At 36.4% G+C, this 17,268-nt stretch overlaps 1 protein-coding gene across 12 annotated transcripts in view; it reads right to left on the bottom strand.

Annotated features, from left to right (window-relative positions):
* SEMA6D (semaphorin 6D) overlaps nt 1-17,268 on the bottom strand; it is a 610,984-nt gene that overhangs the window by 282,332 nt on the left and 311,384 nt on the right. Inside the window, exon 1 of one of the 12 annotated variants that reach the window (XM_090148886.1) lies at nt 186-343. The exons of the other annotated variants lie outside the window; for them this stretch is intronic. The gene's annotated coding sequence lies outside the window, so the exon portion shown is untranslated. Of the gene's footprint in view, nt 1-185; nt 344-17,268 lie in introns of those variants that run through there. 12 annotated transcript variants of the gene reach the window in all.

Raw genomic sequence — 17,268 nt, 5'->3', positions numbered from 1 at the left:
GAGGAGACATAAGTAGCCATACCACCACCATCTGCCTCTGACACCGTGGGCCAACAGGAGACATTACTTTCAGAACGGCCCTCGCTATTTATCTTTTAAGAGAATACAACATATGTAATGATATGCACTTCTAGTTATCAATTTCCAACACAACAAAGCACATAAGGAGTGTACAAATTACTAACCGGTGTCAGTCATTTGTCAGCTTAGTAGGCATTGCTTTCTTGTGGGCAGGAAGCCTCTGGAATACTGTGGAACACGTGCTCCTCCTGGTATTCTGGGATGGTGAAGGTAGAGTTGGGTGATTGCTTTTTCCTGTTGTTTCTTAACAGTGCAAATCAAACTGCAATCAGAATAATGAGGTGTCACTGGTTGAAACCAAAGCTGTTCTACATATTGTCAAAGACTGTTCACACTAATCAACGAATAATGGCATTGCTTCCTCCACCATGCTAAATAAAATTCCCCTGGTTTTGCAACATAATTACTACTAATAACCATAGAAGATTCAATGAGTTTAGGGAGACCATTTCAGTGACTGCCTGGAGACTTGTTTTAGGATGAGATGGGGAAGATAGATCTACCAGATGGAGATTATTCTTTAGTAATTAACCAGATTCTGTTCCTGTGGGTTTAGGGTATTTTCCAGTATCATGAAGTATTTTCCTTCTAATGATGCACCTGCATTAGAATGATACTTTTTAAGCTTATGAAGAGTAGCTTAAGTGTTTTAAAACTTTAATAAATGCACTATGTTAACAGCCATTCTTTAGTCTCAGAAAGAAAACATAGGAAATGATACTCAATAAACAATCTGATTAAAAGATTAAAGGAGGGATGATGAATACAAATTTATTTTCTGACAAAAAATGCACTCTCAAGAGAGTCATACCTCATGACTATTAATACAATTGCTTAAAAACCATGCCAGCACAAATGCTGAAAATACTTTGTGCTCTCAAAGTCAGGAACTAAACCACTTTGAAAGCTGTAGAAATTACTTGCTTATTGAGGTAAATTTCACATGCAGCAACATTTTTCTACTCAGATGACAAGTGAGAAGACATAATTGTTACAACACAAATGTTGCATGACTTATTTTTTAAAACACTAATCAGAAGGGGAAGGGGGGGGGGGAAGAGAGCAAGATCTAAAAGAGCAAGTGAAAGTCTCAAGGTTAAACAAACCTACACAACATTATAAGCAAAGGAAAGGAGGAAAATTCAAATCTTAGTTACAGTCAAAATTAATGATTTGACTGACAATTTATATTCTTGACTAGGACATCTAAGGACACGGTTTTATCACCTTGTCAAGTGTATTTGAACCATACTTCTTTGAAAAAAAAGTCTGCCAACAACACAAAAAAAAAGAAACTTGCACAAGTCCAGTTCAGCATAGTGTATCTCAGTAGTACCCTGATTTATAAGACTGAAACTGCATCACACAACGTACAGAGAGGAGATGGATGAAATATTTCAGTACAAGTAAGATCTATACCTAACCAAGGAGAAAACACTGTCCTAGATCCTTCAATCCAATGATATTTGATAGGTCCCTTACAATACTGCAGATCACCATCATTGTACACGTTACCTTCATAATACAACCTGGAATGCATATTTTTTCCTCAAAATAAGGTGAACAAAACCTATATATTTTATGCAACTGTATTCTTTTCTTGATACATGAGGGTGAAACTAAAGTATTTCAGGCTACATTGCAAAATAGTATGGGCAGTAGTGGAAAAAAAAAGCTCTGAAACACCTGATTAAGCCTATTCCTTTTTAGGAAAATAATTAAAATTGTGCTTAACTGGAAGTATTTTGCTGAGCATGGAGTTTTGCTGAATCAGACCTTTCACAGATGCAAACTTTTCAACTGCCGCAACTGCAATCCTCCTGACTTCTGCAGGCTTATCTGAAATGAAACTGAACTGAACGCCTTCCAAGTTTTGCCCATTACTATTTCCTAATGTTTTGTAAGTTGTGCCAGTGGCTCCTGGGATCCAGATCTGGAATGCATTTTGAATATTTTAAATCACAAATTTCCCCTTAAAGGAAACAGATGTATGCATGTATTCACTTGAGTTCTTTATAATTCGAAACAGTATCATTTTAAACCAATTTTATTATATACAGATGAACATTTTTATTTTTTATTTTTTTTATGTTGGCAAACTGCTGTTTCTATTATAGTTGTCCTTTACTTCTAGAAACCTTCTTGCACAGAATTTGCTTTCCTGAAGTGAATAATTATTCCTACTCTGCCATCTTGAAAGAGACCCAGAAAAAAGGCCTATTGCTGCATCCAAATGAACCTTTTAAATATTAGACAAACACAGTAAAAAAATGGATGCCTGGAGGCTGACACTAATTTACATGTCTTCCATTTAGATGTGACTATAGGTATCTAACTCAGTTATCTCCAACAGTTTGTGGTCTTGCCTCCTCTATTTTTTTTTTTACCATATTGCCTCCATGGTCAAACTCAGAATGAAGAGAGTCCTTACAAAACATACGATGGTTGGAGGTACTTAGTGCAGTACCAAACCAGGTCTTTTTAACTATAATTTATGTTCACATCTGGAAGACTCCATGGAAGCACTTACAGATGCTGATGTACTTTCCTTGCATTATCAGAATCAAGTGAAACATTGGACTAGAATCAGTGATCCTCACCAATGCACAGATGAATGCCTATAGCAAACTAAGCCTTCACAGTGCAGTGCAGCTCTTGCTCTTCTCCTTTGCTGTCTGTCTGCAGCTAACATCTGTTTCAAGTTACGGTACTAACAAAGGCTTCTCCTCTAACTATTATTAACACACAAACTCACAGTACCACTGGGGTGTACTTTTGCAGAACGGCTGGCAAGGGAAGTCTGACAGGGCTGCTCACAAAAAAGGCAGTTTAAATCACATCTGAGTGCTTAACTACTTTGATATTTCTTCCGGCTTCTCTTAGTGAACCAGAAAGGAAAAGCACAAACACTGTTGTAGAAAAGTTTGAAAGCAGAATCTTCCCACAAAAAGAGAAATTTCATCCTAACAAAAACATCCTTCCAAAATACCCATAGAACTCTGCCATCATGTAATCAAGAGTTTGGGTATTTGGACTGCTAACTCCCAAGGATTTCAGCAGTTTCTAAATTTTTATAGACTTCTGAGACCCTATATTCCAGCAGTCTAACATCACTAGTCACACAGGTCTGTCTCTTTGACCTGCTTTCAGTTTTTTAATTAGCTACCTTCACAAGAATGCCCGCCCTTGGTAGTTGGCGTCTTAAATGCCGGGGAAACAAGCAGATACTTCAATTTACAACAACTGGCTAATACAACTAAATTTTTTTTTAATCTCTCATTATTTTTCAGAACTTATTCCCTCCATCACCGGTATTTTGGGAACGTGGTTACTCTCATGATTCAAACCGGAAATGGGTTTTCAAAGCTGAGGAGAAAGTAAAGCTCTACACCATGCCCAGGAAGCACGTGCTTCTTTCAAATGCACTGCAACTAACCCACCACTGCCTTGCTGGAAGGGAATGTGCCTTACATGAAACAGAGAAGTGAAACTCTGCTCTTAAGTGACACATTCACAAATTCAGAGCTGCCCAATATGTTCCCAACATAGCAACATGTGCCTTGTGTTATGAATTCTCTCCCTTCCCCTTAAAAAAGCACTAGGTACATTCCTTTTTTTGAACTTCCTACTCAACAACAAACATCTGAGATATCCACTGACATGGAGAACTGAGAAGATAAAACAAAGTCCATAGGCCTACCAAGAAGAGAATCAGTGAAGTTGTCAGTGTCAAGATTTAGTAAATTTCATTAAGAAAGCAACACACTGCATTTTACCAGGATTTGGCATCTCCTTAGAAAGCTAAATAAAAAAGAAAATTTCCATCTTTCACATCTGAGGGAAAAAAAAACAAACCAAAACAACAACAACAAACAAAAACCACAGAAAAGAAAGAAAGAAAGAAAAAAAAAAAACTGACAAAAAAACCCACAACTTGAACAAGTGCCCAGGAGTACTGCAGATTTTATTAACATTAATTCATTCTGTTTCGGAGAAGGTGACAGCAAAACTATTCCTTCAGCCAGCACAATGCGAATTATATTTCTCTGGCATCCACCCACATGTCTGGAAGGTGCCTCAAGAAAGAGGACATGCAAGTATTGGTGTTGAGGTCAGTATTTTACAAGTTCATTTCCTAAGGGAATCCGCAACAGTGATTTCCTGCATCAGTTGACAGAAACTCTTCAAATGTATTGAACTATTGGACCCACCAGACATATCTTTGGACTGTCACTGGACAGGGAACAATTGTGGTCATACATGGCATTTCAGCTAGGGAAAATGCTGACAATAAGTTATACCTCCTGGGAAAGCTATGTGCAAAAAGATAAATGACCCAGGATCAAACAGAAAGCTTGCAGGAACAAGACTAGATCTTTTGTCTCCTAGATCATCTTTAGCCCTGAAAACATCTAATTCAGTCCTTTTCTTACTACTGTATACTGAGGAAATAACACAAAGTAATGTGCCGTTATGACTGTATTTGTGAATTTACTGTGTTTTTGATTAAGAACTAGGCCAAACACATCTGTCTTTATAAAGGCAGCAGATTTTTTTTATATGAAAAGCAATAGCACACCATGTGCTGTTTTTTATACATATATATATATATATATTGCCTAATCTTTTGCCCTTTTTCTTAGGTTGATGTGGTAAGTTGTCAGTGATATCAGTTACAAAGTTTTGACAACCAACGAACTCCTCTGGTTCCCAATATCATTGCAACGCCTGAAAAAATGAACTCTAATGAGGCATTACAATGACAGAAGATAAATAGAAGTCTACGTAAACAGATTTAGAAAGTGGAGAAGCATGACAAAGAACATACTTAAAATTTTAGAAAATAAGAGAACCAGGAGTTTAATTTTCATTCTTCAGAGAACGTGCTAAGCTGGACAGCAGATGACAACAGTGAAGACAGCAAAATAAGCAGAACTCCATGGCTGCCGTTTGAGAACATCCTGATGAAAGCACTGTTTAAAGTGTATTTATATAACAGAACCTGGCAGAAGCTAAAAGAATTTAAAGCAAGGACAGAGACCAATTCTGAGTAATAGTAGGAAAGCTAACAACACACAAACAAGGCTTCTGAGCGGAAGAAGATGCCATTTCCACACAAGGGAATAAAAAGGATGAGAAGAATGGGAAGTGGAAATAGGGTGGCATTAAGCAGAATCTATGTAATTAAAAATGCTAATAGCCTCTTGGAGGCTGTTTCCAAAACAAGCTATTTCCTTTAGACAATCAAAACATCATCAAGTTAACTATGTGCAAAGCCTGATCTCTCCTTATTGCAGAGAAAAGATTTGAGTGCTCTTGCCTTGAGGGTGGGTGATGGAGAATAAAAAGGAGCTTCCTATTTCTCTATGCTATTGGCATCACAACCAGTGAGGATGAATTAATACTTTGACATCCTATCAAGTAAATATCTCCCTAAGCTCTTCCTTATTCAGTTTGACTTAGTGACAGTTTTAGAGAAGACACAACCCTGAATCTATGTCACAGCTGTAAACATTTCTTTTCCCCCTCTTTTTTTTTTAATACCATTTTACATGTATTTTTGTTTTTTATGATCCTGAAAGAGACATAAAAGTGAATTTTAATTTAGAATAGTCTTGTAGACCCATGAGTCTTTATCAAGGATATGAAACTGGGTGCATGCACCAGCTGCAGCTACCATAAAAATACATGTTCAGATGGGTCTTTCCATTAGATTAGATATAAGTAAAAATGCAACATCAATAGCAGTGTAACCTCAAGGGCCTGTTCTAAATCAGATGATGTACTGAAAAGATGCCAGTATCATCTCTAAATCATATTGCTTCACTTGAATGGATGGCAATGTTGTCTAGAAGTAGAGACTAGAACTAGACAATTCTGAACTTTAGCATTAAATCAAAGTACTTGATTTATTTCAGTGATATCTCTCAGGATTATTTGATACAGCAAAGAGCTATACATCCTAGGAATAGAGAAAAAATACAATTTTTGGCTTCTACACAAATGCCAAGAAAAAAGGCTTTGCAAATTTAAAAGATTCAGATAAGCTCATACAAGCACATGATCCTCAATACAGTAAAGTTTCAATAAGAATAATCAATTTTCCCTTTTGTCATCTAGGAAGAAAAAAGGTGTTAACTATTTCACAATTGAATCCCAACCTGGCCTCTTCCTCCATTTCTCTCTCACCCCCCCCAGCATTTGAACAACTAATAGTCATTCTGTCCAAAATTTTCCCTAGTCTTTCAGTTATCACTGCCTGAGTTCCTCAGGCAGCTGGGGATTTGTTTCCCTCCCTTCAGAGAAGTGTGGTTGCCTCTCTTTTTCTCTCTCTGCTGTTTCCTTCTCAAATAGTTTCCAGAACTATTCTGTTCTATAGAAGAACTTCCTGTTCTTTCTCTTCCAATAAAATTTGTAACTAGAGACTTTCATGAGCTATGAATCGGCTTGTGGATATTTCTGCTCCACTCTTTAGGTGGTCTAGAAAATAAGGACACTGTGCAGCCCGTAGTATCTTATTATGATAATCAGTGTAAGATAATCAGGTGGGTTTTTTTTACATATCTGTTGGCGTAACATTAATATGGATGGTCTGGTTTAAATACAGTCGATTCTAAAATGTGATTAAAGGAGGTGTCTGGTCTGAAGAAAACAGTATAATATATTTAACTGTGAAAGGAAAACATATTTTCCTCAATGAACCTTAGAAAGTAATTATTCATTTCATCAAAGCAGAAAATGGATTAATGGCATTACAAGAACTCATGGGTTTTGGGGATAGAAGCAACAGAAAATAAGCAGCCCTTTCACTTAAACTCATGCAAATTTGCAGTCATTCATTACGAAACAAACAGCTTTATCTAATTTCAGCCACTTCAGGTTGTACTGTCATTTAAAATCTCACTCCTCAGCTTTTGAATCACCAGAAAATTTTTATTGGTACAACCTACTTCTTGCCAAACTTGCTCTTTCCCCCCATTTCCACTAAAATTTTTATGGAGAAGATAAAGGCTTGTGACTATTTCTCCTGAAAAACCGAGAAACATTTTCCATGACACTGATTTCTTTCAGAATTAGTTTCATGGAAAATCTGGCTTTTGTTCTGTACATCTTTTGAGATTTACAGAGGCCAATAGGTATCTAGCAAATGTGTGCTTTTTTCATTCAAGTCATTTTTCTTTAGACAATTAGCAGTCATTTTTGAGAATATGACAAATTTTGGGACCCTTATTTGTGGATTTTGGTATACTAAATACTGTACAAACACAGGACATGAAATAATACCTTGTCATGTACACTTTGCAGAGTAATGAATCTCCATTCAGTCATTTGCTCTGATCTCTGATGGCAGTTCTTTATGTGGCAAATTTCCTTTCAGAAACAAACTTGTATGTGGACTCTAGACAGTGGTGGTGTTATTCAGAGAGAAGCAAAAGGCAGCTGTAGCTCTGTAGCACACAAACCAAAAATAAAATAGGTATTGAGCTTTCTATAATAGAGACATCATAAAATAATAAGCTCACCAAATACAGCATAAAACTGTTACTAAGAGAGCTTTTAATCTTTATTTGATCTTGTTGGCTCCAATTCAAATTAGGAGCAATTTCATGGGTGTCGATGGAGTAATTCAGGTATAAATCTGGTTTGAGAGCAGAATCTGGCTTAACATTCAAGCATTTTTTAATAGAGAGAAGGAAAAAAAAACATCAGTATTTATTCTGGATGTTCTCATAATTAAATTAATATTGCAATTCAGCTTGTTGAAAATGAGATATCTTCTTTTTTGATACTAAACTAAAACCCTGCCTACTTCCAATACTCATCTGTGTTATCACAGAAAAACAGATTGTAGTTGATTCTTACAGCTGGATGAATTCTCTCACAAATATACAAATGTAGATCTAGTTGCTGAAGAACCCATTTGAGCTATTTAGGTTGACTAAAAGTTCCACTTGCTGTGTAAATAAAGACTAGCCATATAAATGGGAGCTGAAGGACTAATTTATAACAGCCAGAATCAAAGTCTTTGCCATATTCATAGACCTGTACTCCTGTGATAGAATTTGCTTATGACATTTTCAAGGTTCAGCCAAAGTCCCTTCCATTAGAAGCCAATTAAAAGATACTTAAGAATCATCTTTCATATTGCTTCCATATACCTATATTTTATACTCTGCTTTCAATTACTCCAATGCAAATCTAAACTCACCTAGCAGAATCTATGGAATAAACCTAGATATAAAAAAAGAACTGGGAACAGTTTAAACTGTTTGAATTTAAAGTCTATCTCTTTTGCTCCAAAGTTTAGGAAATGGGCCATATATCACTTTAATATCTTCTTTGTCCTAAGTGGTTCCTATATGGAACTTTAAGCATAATTAAATCATCTTGACTGCTTTATGGAAAAAGAGGCCTATAATGCATAATACTTATTTTTAGAACTACAGACTCTATAGTACTAATTTCATGAAAATATTCTAGGAAATTATATTCTGTAATGCCCAAAAACATACATGAGCAGTGAATGTTTAAAGCCCATACATCACTTTGTGTGGGCCGTAATCCAGACACTAGTAAACTTTGTTCTTCATCATCAGAATATCTCATTAAACATTGATCTCAGGTTTCAAAGGAGAAATTTGAGTGCACCAAGTTAGGTGGAAGTGTTGATCTGCTTTGGAGTAGAAGATTCTGCAGAGGGATCTGAATCAATGGGCTGCATCTGATCATATGGTATTCAACAAGGATAAGTGCCAGGTGCTGCACTTTGCATCAAAAATAGTGTGGCCAGCACGACCAGGGAAGCGATTGGTGGAATCACTACATCTGCAGCTATTTAAGAGGTATATGAACATAGTGCTCAGGGATGTGGTTTAGTGGTAGACTTGGTAGTATTAAGTGATGACTGGATGTGATGATATAAAGGGTCTTTTCCAACCTAAATTATTCTATGATTCTGCTTTTTCTGTCTAGGAGTAGCTTGCCTTGGCATCTTTCTTCCTCTGCTACGAATTTATGAATATTGACATACTGCTCTTAGCACAAAGCAATTTCATTTATTCTGCATGAGATCTGAAAGTACTGCAGGGATTTTAGAAACCGAGACTCATGATTTTCATTTGGCGTGAGCTTCCCTGTTAAGTCACATTGACGCCTTACAGAATGAACAGAGGTATTCCGAAAGGCAAAAGCAGTTTACTTTAGGTAAATAAAATTGTAGACACAATGGATAAACTGCAAATGGAAACTCATCTCTGAAAGATTTAGTTAGGTGTTTCAAGCAGGCACCATGTTCTGATTTTAGGAAGTTACAGAACAAAACTTGTGGAGATCCTAACACTATTGAAGTCATCAGTGAAAGCACGATTAAAGCTGGTCAAAGAGCCATCATAACTATGCAGCACTGCTCATCAAATTTCATCACGGAATATGGTCTAGCCTCCCTTAATTCAGTGACACAGTCTAATAGTGATACAACACGGGGGAGTGGTTTTAAACTAAAAAAGGAGGGGCTTAGATTAGATAGATCAGAAGGAACTACTTTACTCAGAGGGTGGTAAGAACCAGGCGCAGGCTGCTTAGAAAAGTTGTGGGTGCCCCACTTTTGGAAGTGCTCAAAGCCAGGTTGGATAGAGATCTGAGCAGCCTGATCTGGTGGGGGCAACCAGCTCATGGCAGAAGAGTTGGAACTAGGTGATCTGTAAGGTCCCTTCTGACACAAGCCATTCTATGATTCTGTGACAAAATACATGAACAGGATTAAAACCAAAGTCATAAGAACCTGAAGAATAAGAAATATGATAGAATATTTAGTCCAAACAACAAAAACAATCCCTCTAATGTTTTCATCGTGGTTGTGAATAATGAAGTCTAGATATGCCTGGGGATAGCAGCAGCCATTTGAAGATAAATTTATAACTGTTACTGGCTACACAGTCTTGTTTTTATATATGAACGTTGTTCTGCTTTTTTCGAATAGCTCAGTACTGCAAATTCTTATTCATTCAAGAAGATTTCTCCAAAATCCAATTGCATAAAGAATTGCAAGAAGAGATGAGAGCCTTTAGAAATGAATTAAAGTTTTGACAGAAGCCATTGGTTTAGGGCTTAATCCTGCAAGGTTCAAAACTCTGGCCTCCAACCAGCAAAGCATTCAAGCCTGTTACTACTTAAACTTGATGGGACTACTCACGTGCTTAAAGATGAGCATGAGTTTAAGTTCCTTGCTGTATTAAGGCCAGCCTGCTCAGCTAGAATCAAGTCTTCAATCCATTAGGTCACTGCACTGTTATTTCGTTTTCACATTTTGGGTTCGTTGCCTGTACTCCAGGGCTTAATTTCCTTAGTTTTTGGGCTTTCAGTAAAGTCTTTTTAGCTGATGCTCTAATGTCTGCTCAAGGCCCCATTAACAAAAAGACAAAAACAAACTACAAAAATAGTGAAAACTGTGGTTACCTAGTTTTAACCCCTCTTCCCACTCTTTTGACTCTGTCATATTTTCTCATCTACTACATTTTCTCCCTGAAACTCAGTCAAAGACATGACATTCATAGCTAAAGAGCCTGTAATCCAAATTAGCATAATATGTAGTTTCCTCTGAAAATACTGTCTTCTATTAATTTCCATGCAGACTACAACAGATATGAAGAGCACAATAACACTATTTGGTAGAGCAAATTCTCAGCTACAGAATACTAGGTTTCAGCACAGGAACAACCATTAGCTATGTATTTTCACCAGTGATGAAAAAGAATATGCATGCCACTTTTGTAAAAATCTGCACCAATGGAGACAACCCATCATGGCTTCTGAAGTGCATCATCCACCACCTTGTATCACTGTTTGGTCCCTATAAATGTTCAGCAAGCATTGATGAATGCATTGATGAATGTCAATGGGTGCCAATTTTTCCACTTAGAAAAACTGAATTCCACGCCTTTTCTTCATATAAACATCCAGGTCAGACACCATTCTGTCAGACTGCCCCTCTGCTGCTATCTGTTGCATGGCAACAAAATGTAACAGAGTATTGGTGGGAAGGTTTATCCTCTGTTGCCATACCACCAACATCTGCCTCTGATGTTGTGGGCCGATGTAATAAAATAGATGTTAGTTCCAATCAGCCCTTGGAGATGCAACAATTCCACGATTCCTGAGACCTTTTATACAAATCCACTTAGCCATTTGCTAAAGCACCTCTTCAGCCTCACCAGACAAAATCCAGGAAGAGTTAAAATAGAGGAATTCACAACAGTTGATGCCTTTTTACATTCCTTGATGACTCAAACCACTCCTAAATAACAACATCAGATACAAACAAGGTAGGTTATTATTTAGAATATCATGTTCAGGTTTCTAGGATATTTAGTTTGTACAGGTTTACTGCCACTTTGTGTGTTGGGAAGCCTTTCCCAGATGAAAGCAAGTATAAATAATACTATGAATGTATGTCAAGGGAGTCAACACTGTATTATAATGTTGCATTACAGAATGCTGTGTCGTCCTTTGCTTAAGTGACAAGATGGCAGCAGTCTTGAAGGAGAAAATAGAAAATCTTATTTTAGCTAAAATCATAATTTGAACAAAAATTTTACTTTGAGCTAATGCAAAGATTTTTGCAATCTAAAACAAGTTAAGCAAAATGCTGCAGGGATAAGTTCCATGTAATTCAAATTTGTTCCTGCATGCTAATGCTCATTGAACTTTTGCACTGAACAAACTGATATATCTTTCTCCCAGACGACAAAACCCAAAAACGTCTGTGATAACAGACACAAAACAGTAAGTCAAGACACAAAGTCCATTAGATAAAAATCCTCGGAGCCCTTTTAATGCATCTTGCTTCAAGTTCCGGGTTCGTTTTTCTTTTTTTTTTTTTTTCTCCTATGAAGAGATGCATGATTTACGGGAACTAAAAAGTCTTTACACCAGATGCAAACTTGATTATTATTAAGTGCTGTTTTGCTAGAGTTATGGAGTACTCACTTGTGTTTTGATCCCTGCCTTAGTTAAAATTCAGAGAGAGCTAAATGAAAAACAAAATCAACATTTGCTGTTGTCAAATACATAAATTATATTTTTAGGTGCAAAATACTTTGTGTATATTAATTGAAAATATCCTCTAAAAATTGATGAAGATCAGATTTTCCACCATGTTGTTCAGCTCCTTTGTAAAAGGACTCAGAATGGAAATCTCAGCTTCCAGATGCTGTTTTTCTAACAAGTTTTGGGCTACCATTCCTTTAGCTGACCCAGGGTGGCTTTTCTGAAGCAAATGGAATCATGTTCCCCTTAAGCTGCTGTTCACATCCCAGGAACAGCTGCAAAGCTCCCTCTCTATTTGCCACAAAGCTTCCTTTCAGAAGAATTCCTGTTAAAAAAATAGATAAAATTACAATAGCCATCTGAACAGCTTCCTATCCTGCTGACTGGTATCACCAAGCTGGTCCTCCCTAATGCTTCTCTCGCTATCAGTTTTATAACACTCGACTTCTACTGGCTCAGCCAGCACATTTGTTCTGTGTTTATTTGGCACCTAAGACGTATTCTGAGTCATGAATGGTATCAAGAGCTTATCCTGACACACAGTAATAATAAAATAAAACTGTTGGAATGCCAAATTTGGCTGAGAAAGTACGCATACAAGCTGGAAGGTCTACCTTAACAGTGGTGTGCAATGTGACTTCAGGTGCTCTATGACACATGCATAACTATAAAAAGGTAAGACTGCTGGAAGAGAACTCAGAGGTACTACCTCGTGTATATATATTAACTACCACATAGTTTGAAATAACACTTATTACAAGAGTTTATTGTCATGGAACAAAATCAGATGATGTTTTTATTGACACAAGAGAACTAAACCTGACAAACACAAAGAGGTAATATTGTCCAGTTCTGAAGGGCATTTATGTTGGGATACGTCATGTGAGAATGAGGAAGGAAATATGCTATGAGTGTTAATTTATTTCTGAAAGAAAATCACCAACATCTTTGCAATCATGGATTACCACTTCCAGGATCACTCAGAAATCAGTGTTAGGCTGCCTTAGTTTAAAATACTAAAGACAGTGTCCCCAAGAACTCTGCACACTCATCACGTTGATGGGTTAAAAGAGTAAGAACAAATCGTTTCTAGCACTGTGTTCTATCAGAATAAAGCGATCCTAACTTGAAAACAGGTAGATATCATTTAGAAATATATTTTATGGCTTCTAGATACAGTCAAACTCATTGTGGTCACAGTTCATAAATCCTCTTTAACATACTTTGCCTTTCCTGACTAACAGACACAAAGAAGAGGTGTTGTGGTGTTGTGGGTTGTGGTGGCTTTTTTTTTTTTTTTTGACAGTTTTAAAATGCTTTCAGTAAGAAACAAAATCTGAGAAAATTTAAACAGACGTCAAAATAGATTTCCATTTAAGAAACAGCCTTTCCAAGCACAATTTGCAGATAGCTTAACTCAAACAGCTATTGGGTTGCTGAGGAAAACTGTTGTTTTTGAAAAAAGAATCTAAATCTAGATAGCACATTAGTGGAAAAGAAACAACATTCAGACTGACTTCTTTCTGTTCCAGCGGAGCAGAGAAGAGGATGCAGAGACATGGTATCTTAGCAATTCAATCCAAGTAAATACTTGGATAAATGCAAGTACAATTGGACCACATTAAGCTTCATCAATGCCAAAAAAGAGTTTGTTTCAGGAGGCTTATGAATGGCATGTATCCCAGCAACTACAGAATATGTAAGAGGAAAACCAGGTAGCGGTCGTTAAGAGAGATGGCTAAAGGAAGAAATACAAAACAACTAGGAGGACAAAAGCTTATTCCATTTCATGATATTGTAATATATACAATTTCAACGTTCTAGGAAGTAAAAGTTTAGGCCCTAAATCACCACACATTTTTTAATAACTGCACTGAACCAAATCAATCAGGCTTTTCTAGAATGTTTTAAATGAAGATTTTAAATGAAGATACTCTCTCTGCCCATACTTTTTGCTGCTAGGATCTGATCTGGGAGAAATACATAGAACACTCATCTTTCCTCAGGAATAAATGGCAGTGCTTAGAGATGACAAAGACACAAATAGCTCCTGCCCAACACGACAACCTGCTGGAAATGCCCATCCCTGAAAATACAATAGTACAGCAGAGAATATTTCAGGTACATGACAACACGAGCCATAGAAGAAAGAAATGCAGATTCCTTTACATTATTAAAGTATTACTTTCTATCTTAACAACTTGTCTGATCAGTTATTTTAATGGGCAGAATTTCTTCCAGGATGCTAAGGAGTGATTTGTGGCTACAGCAAGTGGAGAATCCAGTAGACTAGATTCTTCTGTAATATCAATTACGATGGCAGGAAATCAAACTTGATGACAAGACCAAACCATCCAACCCTATTTCATACGCCTAGAAAGTCTGTTGTGCTGCCAAACACGAAGCTTAGAAAGCAAAAAGGATGAAGTAATTTGGCCCTGATGGATAACACTGACTGTTAACTTCTGCAGTGAAAAGAAAAAATAAAGGATCTCTTGCAGCTCGTTCAACAGGTTTATTCAGGTAGTGTTTCATGAATTCTGAAGCACTCCGGGGATACAAATGCAAAAACCAAATCTAATTTTAATGTAAGATATTTTCTTGTATGAGTATTTCCCTGTATGGAAAAGAGGTGTTCACTTGGCTAAATCCTTTATATTCAGGAAACAACAGAAAATTTGCTCATAACAGACTTCATACAACATCTCCACATGGTAAACATATCACAGTATGTTGGAAATGTGTGCTAATCTTAATACATTTAGGACTCACGAGCAGTATTTAGGACTCAGAGTACATTTGGTTCCTTGGTGATACAGACTACAGTTCCATTAAAACAAAAAGATTATTCATACATACCATCGAGCTCACAAATAGCTACCTTCACAGTTGTACCAAGGATTGGTGGTACCGTGTTGCAGGTGAGTTAGCGTACAGATTGCATACAATTAATTTTCATTTCAACTTCCCTAATTGAGATGTAGCGCAGTGCGTTATTGTACAGTGAAATAAAATGATTCCCCAATACATTTTATCAGATGTAAAATGGAACAAAATCTCATAGTGATTTAGAGAAAGTAAATGTGCAACTGATCCTATACATATGTAGTATTTCTTCATCTGTGTTTACTTAAAAAAAAATGTTATTTTTATAAAAGAAAAGAAGAAATTAGCTCACTGAGGGCTTAATTATCCTTTCTTCTCCAATGGGAATCAATGCTATTGGCAGCTTGCAAGCCTGTTCTCTTGACAAATCAAGTTGTTGGCTGAGGCGTGAAGTGTTAGATTATGATCGACTCAGCGTGACATTGTGATTCATGGCTACTATATTACAGAGGGAAAAGGGGGATTTATGCTTCATATCCACTTTGAATTCAGAGAGAAACAAGTGAATCATTCTGTTCAACCTCAAGAGTTCATGTTCTACACCTTGGGGCTGAACAATATTACAGACTTGAACATTTTATGGAACAAGTGCAATAAAATACCACTGTGAAATATTCTCCTCATGTTATATGTTTAAAGAATTACCTGGAGTAAAGATTTAATGAGTGATTTTCATTAAAATGAAAAAGGAATAAAAATGGCGGTGGGGATAAAAGAGAAAGGCGTATATTGGACAACTGGAAAAAAACACAAACCACTTTCAGATAGATAAGTGCAACTGTAAAATAACTTTGCACAGTCTCTCCAGAAGGCCAAAATTGAAGACCTAGATGACGTACAGACGTTTCTTTTCCCCTCATGTATCTTCCTTCCCTTACCCAAATAGCCATTAATAATATAATTCAGTTGCATCGCTGTGTTTGAACAATGGAATAACATTAAGTATGCTTGTAATTGTGTTATTTCCTATATCCTCAGATCAACACTTGGAAGCAAGCACAGGCACAGCAGGGGTTGTGTAGCTGCTAAAGTGATGGAAGGTATTGGTACCAATTTCCGTAGACCCATGATTAAAAAAAAAAAAAAAACATGCACCACACAGGATGGTATTAATAGGGTCTACATCTCCCTCTATTCCTTCTGGAAAGCTTATGGCTGCAATACACCTATCATCATTTATCTATGTACACAAAATGCATTTGCATTACCATAGGTTGGTAGAAGGTCTAGTTAATGCCACAGTTTGACCACAAAAGTAGAACCAAAGTCCATCTCCAAAACGTCAGAACTAAATTCCTATTTCAATGTCATCTTTATAAGAAGCAGAATCAAGGTGTGGAAAGTGACACTGAGAAAACCCAGACACTTATTCCCCCTTTTTTTTTTTTTTTTTTTTTTTTGGTGACCCAGTGAAATGTTTTCTCTTTTCCAATTAAATACAAATGCCTTTTTGAGTTTGACTCAAAAGACTGAATTCTCTTCACCTAAGATTTGTTATAGTTTTTTACAGAGAGGTACCAATTACCTGAAGGACTTGGAGAAAGGCCAACAAAGATAAGGCTGAAAAAATCTCTTTCTAATTTAGACAGAAGTATTTTCCTCTATTTGTGTGTCTTTTAAGAGCTTTTATTTTTATTTTTATTTTTAAATCTGATACTACTATTTAGAAATGGTAAGGAAAGGGCATAGTGTTATTAATATATGAAGATAGTTTCTGGACAAGTAAAATGAGAAAACTTTGTTAGACAAAGTTCAATATTTAAACAATTGTTAACACAAAGTATGAAAAAGTAAACTTAAGTTTCCTTTCAAATGGCATTTGCATGAACATTCTAGGCTGGCATCAGACAATTCAATTTTAGCAGTCAACAGGTAGTACCCTCTAAGCTCATAATTTCTATGCATATAGAGATTTCTGTATTTATTAATGAGTGCATATATATATACATATATATGTATTCATATGTGTTTCAGACCAGTCATAGAAGGTCTGGAGTTGTTTACCTTTAAAATTAAAAAAATAAAAATTAAAATTAAAGCCTACTCTTATAATAAAGAATATTTCCTTAGTATTATTTGTTCCTTAAAAACAGAAAAACAAGACAACTCTCTCTCTTCCCTGATATTTTTGCTACCTCAGCTGTTGTTCCAGTGAGTTGGATTTTGTCTCTGAATTAGTCCATTACAGCATCCAGCTGCAGAGATATCTACCAAAGAAACAGACATGGCTTTTCTATAAGGAAAGGTAACAGCTCA

Source organism: Phasianus colchicus, chromosome 12 (genome assembly GCF_987193195.1).
Source record: "Phasianus colchicus chromosome 12, bPhaCol1.hap1.1, whole genome shotgun sequence".
NCBI classification, from domain to species: domain Eukaryota; kingdom Metazoa; phylum Chordata; class Aves; order Galliformes; family Phasianidae; genus Phasianus; species Phasianus colchicus.
This window is presented reverse-complemented; position numbering and strand designations above follow the sequence as displayed.